This window comes from Lepidochelys kempii, chromosome 4 (assembly GCF_965140285.1).
Source record: "Lepidochelys kempii isolate rLepKem1 chromosome 4, rLepKem1.hap1, whole genome shotgun sequence".
Classification (NCBI taxonomy): Eukaryota; Metazoa; Chordata; order Testudines; family Cheloniidae; genus Lepidochelys; species Lepidochelys kempii.
Genome location: NC_136383.1, coordinates 141860453 through 141870580, shown reverse-complemented (window position 1 = coordinate 141870580; position 10128 = coordinate 141860453).

The following is a 10128-nucleotide window of genomic DNA, read 5'->3' as shown; positions in this document are numbered from 1 at the left end:
ACCACCCACACCTACAACCGACCCTGACCCCGCAACCACCACTACCACCAACCAACCGCACCCTCCAACACATCCAACCACCCACACCTACAACCGACCCTGACCCGCAACCACACCTACCACCAACCAACCACACCCTCCAACACATCCAACCACCCACACCTGCAACCGACCCTGACCCCGCAACCACCCCTACCACCAACCAACCGCACCCTCCAACACATCCAACCACCCACACCTGCAACCGACCCTGACCCGCAACCACACCTACCACCAACCAACCACACCCTCCAACACATCCAACCACCCACACCTACAACCGACCCGGACCCGCAACCGCACCTACCACCAACCAACCACACCCTCCAACACATCCAAACACCCACACCTACAACCGACCTGACCTGCAACCACCCCTACCACCAACCAACCGCACCCTCCAACACATCCAACCACCCACACCTACAACCGACCCTGACCTGCAACCACCCCTACCACCAACCAACCACACCCTCAACACATCCAACCACCCACACCTACAACCGACCCTGACCCCGCAACCACACCTACCACCAACCAACCGCACCCTCCAACACATCCAACCACCCACACCTGCAACCGACCCTGACCCGCAACCACCCCTACCACCAACGAACCGCACCCTCCAACACATCCAACCACCCACACCTACAACCGACCCTGACCCGCAACCACCCCTACCACCAACCAACCACACCCTCAACACATCCAACCACCCACACCTACAACCGACCTGACCCGCAACCACACCTACCACCAACCACCCACACCTACAACCGACCCTGACCCGCAACCACCCCTACCACCAACCAACCACACCCTCAACACATCCAACCACCCACACCTACAACCGACCCGGACCCGCAACCGCACCTACCACCAACCAACCACACCCTCAACACATCCAACCACCCACACCTACAACCGACCCTGACCTGCAACCACCCCTACCACCAACCAACCGCACCCTCAACACATCCAACCACCCACACCTGCAACCAACCCTGACCCGCAACCACACCTACCACCAACCAACCGCACCCTCCAACACATCCAACCACCCACACCTACAACCGACCCTGACCCCGCAACCACCACTACCACCAACCAACCGCACCCTCCAACACATCCAACCACCCACACCTACAACCGACCCTGACCCGCAACCACACCTACCACCAACCAACCACACCCTCCAACACATCCAAACACCCACACCTACAACCGACCTGACCTGCAACCACCCCTACCACCAACCAACCGCACCCTCCAACACATCCAACCACCCACACCTACAACCGACCCTGACCTGCAACCACCCCTACCACCAACCAACCACACCCTCAACACATCCAACCACCCACACCTGCAACCGACCCTGACCCGCAACCACCCCTACCACCAACCAACCACACCCTCAACACATCCAACCACCCACACCTACAACCGACCCTGACCTGCAACCACCCCTACCACCAACCAACCGCACCCTCCAACACATCCAACCACCCACACCTACAACCGACCCGGACCCGCAACCGCACCTACCACCAACCAACCACACCCTCAACACATCCAACCACCCACACCTACAACCGACCCTGACCCCGCAACCACACCTACCACCAACCAACCGCACCCTCCAACACATCCAACCACCCACACCTACAACCGACCCTGACCTGCAACCACACCTACCACCAACCAACCGCACCCTCCAACACATCCAACCACCCACACCTGCAACCGACCCTGACCCGCAACCACCCCTACCACCAACCAACCACACCCTCAACACATCCAACCACCCACACCTGCAACCGACCCTGACCCGCAACCACCCCTACCACCAACCAACCACACCCTCAACACATCCAACCACCCACACCTACAACCGACCCTGACCCCGCAACCACACCTACCACCAACCAACCGCACCCTCCAACACATCCAACCACCCACACCTGCAACCGACCCTGACCCGCAACCACCCCTACCACCAACGAACCACACCCTCAACACATCCAACCACCCACACCTACAACCGACCCTGACCCCGCAACCACCCCCACCACCAACCAACCGCCCCCTCCAACACATCCAACCACCCACACCTACAACCGACCCTGACCCGCAACCACCCCTACCACCAACCAACCACACCCTCAACACATCCAACCACCCACACCTACAACCGACCTGACCTGCAACCACACCTACCACCAACCACCCACACCTACAACCGACCCTGACCCGCAACCACCCCTACCACCAACCAACCACACCCTCAACACATCCAACCACCCACACCTACAACCGACCCGGACCCGCAACCGCACCTACCACCAACCAACCACACCCTCAACACATCCAACCACCCACACCTACAACCGACCCTGACCCCGCAACCACCACTACCACCAACAACCGCACCCTCCAACACATCCAACCACCCACACCTACAACCGACCCTGACCTGCAACCACCCCTACCACCAACCAACCGCACCCTCAACACATCCAACCACCCACACCTACAACCGACCCTGACCCCGCAACCACACCTACCACCAACCAACCGCACCCTCCAACACATCCAACCACCCACACCTACAACCGACCCTGACCTGCAACCACACCTACCACCAACCAACCACACCCTCCAACACATCCAACCACCCACACCTGCAACCAACCCTGACCCGCAACCACACCTACCACCAACCAACCGCACCCTCCAACACATCCAACCACCCACACCTACAACCGACCCTGACCCCGCAACCACCACTACCACCAACCAACCGCACCCTCCAACACATCCAACCACCCACACCTACAACCGACCCTGACCCGCAACCACACCTACCACCAACCAACCACACCCTCCAACACATCCAAACACCCACACCTACAACCGACCTGACCTGCAACCACCCCTACCACCAACCAACCGCACCCTCCAACACATCCAACCACCCACACCTACAACCGACCCTGACCTGCAACCACCCCTACCACCAACCAACCACACCCTCAACACATCCAACCACCCACACCTGCAACCGACCCTGACCCGCAACCACCCCTACCACCAACCAACCACACCCTCAACACATCCAACCACCCACACCTACAACCGACCCGGACCCGCAACCGCACCTACCACCAACCAACCACACCCTCAACACATCCAACCACCCACACCTACAACCGACCCTGACCCCGCAACCACACCTACCACCAACCAACCGCACCCTCCAACACATCCAACCACCCACACCTACAACCGACCCTGACCTGCAACCACACCTACCACCAACCAACCGCACCCTCCAACACATCCAACCACCCACACCTGCAACCGACCCTGACCCGCAACCACCCCTACCACCAACCAACCACACCCTCAACACATCCAACCACCCACACCTGCAACCGACCCTGACCCGCAACCACCCCTACCACCAACCAACCACACCCTCAACACATCCAACCACCCACACCTACAACCGACCCTGACCCCGCAACCACACCTACCACCAACCAACCGCACCCTCCAACACATCCAACCACCCACACCTGCAACCGACCCTGACCCGCAACCACCCCTACCACCAACGAACCACACCCTCAACACATCCAACCACCCACACCTACAACCGACCCTGACCCCGCAACCACCCCCACCACCAACCAACCGCCCCCTCCAACACATCCAACCACCCACACCTACAACCGACCCTGACCCGCAACCACCCCTACCACCAACCAACCACACCCTCAACACATCCAACCACCCACACCTACAACCGACCTGACCCGCAACCACACCTACCACCAACCACCCACACCTACAACCGACCCTGACCCGCAACCACCCCTACCACCAACCAACCACACCCTCAACACATCCAACCACCCACACCTACAACCGACCCGGACCCGCAACCGCACCTACCACCAACCAACCACACCCTCAACACATCCAACCACCCACACCTACAACCGACCCTGAGCCCGCAACCACCACTACCACCAACAACCGCACCCTCCAACACATCCAACCACCCACACCTACAACCGACCCTGACCTGCAACCACCCCTACCACCAACCAACCGCACCCTCAACACATCCAACCACCCACACCTACAACCGACCCTGACCCCGCAACCACACCTACCACCAACCAACCGCACCCTCCAACACATCCAACCACCCACACCTACAACCGACCCTGACCTGCAACCACACCTACCACCAACCAACCACACCCTCCAACACATCCAACCACCCACACCTGCAACCAACCCTGACCCGCAACCACACCTACCACCAACCAACCGCACCCTCCAACACATCCAACCACCCACACCTACAACCGACCCTGACCCCGCAACCACACCTACCACCAACCGCCCGCACCCTCCAACACATCCAACCACCCACACCTACAACCGACCCTGACCCCGCAACCACCCCTACCACCAACCAACCGCACCCTCCAACACATCCAACCACCCACACCTACAACCGACCCTGACCTGCAACCACCCCTACCACCAACCAACCACACCCTCAACACATCCAACCACCCACACCCACAACCGACCCTGACCCGCAACCACACCTACCACCAACCAACCACACCCTCCAACACATCCAACCACCCACACCTACAACCGACCCTGACCCGCAACCACCCCTACCACCAACCAACCACACCCTCCAACACATCCAACCACCCACACCTACAACCGACCCTGACCCGCAACCACCCCTACCAGCAACCAACCACACCCTCAACACATCCAACCACCCACACCTACAACCGACCTGACCCGCAACCACACCTACCACCAACCACCCACACCTACAACCGACCCTGACCCGCAACCACCCCTACCACCAACCAACCACACCCTCAACACATCCAACCACCCACACCTACAACCGACCCGGACCCGCAACCGCACCTACCACCAACCAACCACACCCTCAACACATCCAACCACCCACACCTACAACCGACCCGGACCCCGCAACCACACCTACCACCAACAACCGCACCCTCCAACACATCCAACCACCCACACCTACAACCGACCCTGACCTGCAACCACCCCTACCACCAACCAACCGCACCCTCCAACACATCCAACCACCCACACCTACAACCGACCCTGACCTGCAACCACCCCTACCACCAACCAACCACACCCTCCAACACATCCAACCACCCACACCTACAACCGACCCGGACCCGCAACCACACCTACCACCAACCAACCGCCCCCTCCAACACATCCAACCACCCACACCTACAACCGACCCTGACCCGCAACCACACCTACCACCAACCGCCCGCACCCTCCACCACATCCAACCACCCACACCTACAACCGACCCTGACCCGCAACCACACCTACCACCAACCAACCGCACCCTCCAACACATCCAACCACCCACACCTACAACCGACCTAACCCGCAACCACACCTACCACCAACCAACCGCACCCTCCAACACATCCAACCACCCACACCTACAACCGACCTAACCCGCAACCACCCCTACCACCAACCAACCACACCCTCCAACACATCCAACCACCCACACCTACAACCGACCCTGACCTGCAACCACCCCTACCACCAACCAACCGCACCCTCCAACACATCCAACCACCCACACCTACAACCGACCTAACCCGCAACCACCCCTACCACCAACCAACCACACCCTCAACACATCCAACCACCCACACCTGCAACCGACCCTGACCCCGCAACCACACCTACCACCAACCAACCGCACCCTCCAACACATCCAACCACCCACACCTACAACCGACCCTGACCCGCAACCACACCTACCACCAACCAACCGCACCCTCCAACACATCCAACCACCCACACCTACAACCGACCCTGACCCGCAACCACCCCTACCACCAACCAACCACACCCTCAACACATCCAACCACCCACACCTGCAACCGACCCTGACCCGCAACCACCCCACTACCAACCAACCGCACCCTCCAACACATCCAAACACCCACACCTACAACCGACCCTGACCGGCAACCACACCTACCACCAACCAACCGCACCCTCCAACACATCCAACCACCCACACCTACAACCGACCCGGACCCGCAACCACACCTACCACCAACCAACCGCACCCTCCAACACATCCAACCACCCACACCTACAACCGACCCGGACCCGCAACCACACCTACCACCAACGAACCGCACCCTCCAACACATCCAACCACCCACACCTGCAACCGACCCTGACCCGCAACCACACCTACCACCAACCAACCACACCCTCCAACACATCCAACCACCCACACCTACAACCGACCCGGACCCGCAACCACACCTACCACCAACCAACCGCACCCTCCAACACATCCAACCACCCACACCTACAACCGACCCGGACCCGCAACCACACCTACCACCAACGAACCGCACCCTCCAACACATCCAACCACCCACACCTGCAACCGACCCTGACCCGCAACCACACCTACCACCAACCAACCACACCCTCCAACACATCCAACCACCCACACCTACAACCGACCCTGACCCGCAACCACACCTACCACCAACCGCCCGCACCCTCCAACACATCCAACCACCCACACCTACAACCGACCTAACCCGCAACCACACCTACCACCAACCAACCGCACCCTCAACACATCCAACCACCCACACCTACAACCGACCCTGACCCGCAACCACACCTACCACCAACCAACCACACCCTCCAACACATCCAACCACCCACACCTACAACCGACCCTGACCCACAACCACACCTACCACCAACCAACTGCACCCTCCAACACATCTAAACACCCACACCTACAACCGACCCTGACCCCGCAACCGCACCTACCACCAACCAACCGCACCCTCCAACACATCCAACCACCCACACCTACAACCGACCCTGACCTGCAACCACCCCTACCACCAACCAACCACACCCTCAACACATCCAACCACCCACACCTACAACCGACCTGACCCGCAACCACACCTACCACCAACCACCCACACCTACAACCGACCCTGACCCGCAACCACCCCTACCACCAACCAACCACACCCTCAACACATCCAACCACCCACACCTACAACCGACCCTGACCCCGCAACCACACCTACCACCAACCAACCGCACCCTCCAACACATCCAACCACCCACACCTACAACCGACCCTGACCTGCAACCACACCTACCACCAACCAACCACACCCTCCAACACATCCAACCACCCACACCTACAACCGACCCTGACCCCGCAACCACACCTACCACCAACCAACCGCACCCTCCAACACATCCAACCACCCACACCTACAACCGACCCTGACCCGCAACCACACCTACCACCAACCAACCGCACCCTCCAACACATCCAACCACCCACACCTGCAACCGACCCTGACCCGCAACCACCCCACTACCAACCAACCGCACCCTCCAACACATCCAACCACCCACACCTACAACCGACCCTGACCCACAACCACACCTACCACCAACCAACTGCACCCTCCAACACATCTAAACACCCACACCTACAACCGACCCTGACCCCGCAACCGCACCTACATCCAACCACCCACACCTACAACCGACCCTGACCCGCAACCGCACCTACCACCAACCAACTGCACCCTCCAACACATCCAACCACCCACACCTACAACCGACCCTGACCCCGCAACCACACCTACCACCAACCAACCGCACCCTCCAACACATCCAACCACCCACACCTACAACCAACCCTGACCCCGCAACCACACCTACCACCAACCGCCCGCACCCTCCAACACATCCAACCACCCACACCTACAACCGACCCTGACCTGCAACCACCCCTACCACCAACCAACCGCACCCTCCAACACATCCAACCACCCACACCTACAACCGACCCTGACCCGCAACCACACCTACCACCAACCAACCGCACCCTCCAACACATCCAACCACCCACACCTGCAACCGACCCTGACCCGCAACCACCCCTACCACCAACGAACCACACCCTCAACACATCCAACCACCCACACCTACAACCGACCCTGACCCCACAACTGCACCTACCACCAACCAACCGCACCCTCCAACACATCCAACCACCCACACCTACAACCGACCCTGACCTGCAACCACCCCTACCACCAACCAACCACACCCTCCAACACATCCAACCACCCACACCTACAACCGACCCTGACCCGGAACCACACCTACCACCAACCAACCGCACCCTCCAACACATCCAACCACCTACACCTACAACCGACCTGACCCTCAACCACACCTACCACCAACCAACCGCACCCTCCAACACATCCAACCACCCACACCTACAACCGACCCTGACCGGCAACCACACCTACCACCAACCAACCACACCCTCAACACATCCAACCACCCACACCTACAACCGACCCTGATCCCGCAACCACCCCTACCACCAACCAACCACACCCTCAACACATCCAACCACCCACACCTACAACCGACCCTGACCCGCAACCACACCTACCACCAACCAACCGCACCCTCCAACACATCCAACCACCCACACCTACAACCGACCCTGACCTGCAACCACACCTACCACCAACCAACCACACCCTCCAACACATCCAACCACCCACACCTACAACCGACCCTGACCCGCAACCACCCCTACCACCAACCAACCACACCCTCAACACATCCAACCACCCACACCTACAACCGACCTGACCCGCAACCACCCCTACCACCAACCAACCACACCCTCAACACATCCAACCACCCACACCTACAACCGACCTGACCCGCAACCACCCCTACCACCAACCAACCACACCCTCCAACACATCCAACCACCCACACCTGCAACCGACCCTGACCGGCAACCACCCCTACCACCAACCAACCACACCCTCAACACATCCAACCACCCACACCTGCAACCAACCCTGACCTGCAACCACCCCTACCACCAACCAACCACACCCTCAACACATCCAACCACCCACACCTGCAACCGACCCTGACCCGCAACCACCCCTACCACCAACCAACCGCACCCTCAACACATCCAACCACCCACACCTACAACCGACCCGGACCCGCAACCGCACCTACCACCAACCAACCACACCCTCAACACATCCAACCACCCACACCTACAACCGACCCTGACCCCGCAACCGCACCTACCACCAACCAACCGCACCCTCCAACACATCCAACCACCCACACCTACAACCGACCCTGACCCCGCAACCACACCTACCACCAACCGCCCGCACCCTCCAACACATCCAACCACCCACACCTACAACCGACCCTGACCCGCAACCACCCCCACCACCAACCAACCGCCCCCTCCAACACATCCAACCACCCACACCTACAACCGACCCTGACCCGCAACCACACCTACCACCAACCAACCGCACCCTCCAACACATCCAACCACCCACACCTACAACCGACCCTGACCCGCAACCACACCTACCACCAACCAACCGCACCCTCCAACACATCCAACCACCCACACCTACAACCGACCCTGACCCGCAACCACACCTACCACCAACCAACCGCACCCTCCAACACATCCAACCACCCACACCTACAACCGACCCTGACCCGCAACCACACCTACCACCAACCAACCGCACCCTCAACACATCCAACCACCCACACCTACAACCGACCCTGACCCGCAACCACACCTACCACCAACCAACCACACCCTCCAACACATCCAACCACCCACACCTACAACCGACCCTGACCTGCAACCACACCTACCACCAACCAACCACACCCTCAACACATCCAACCACCCACACCTACAACCGACCCGGACCCGCAACCACACCTACCACCAACCAACCGCACCCTCCAACACATCCAACCACCCACACCTACAACCGACCCTGACCCGCAACCACACCTACCACCAACCAACCGCACCCTCCAACACATCCAACCACCCACACCTACAACCGACCCTGATCCCGCAACCACCCCTAC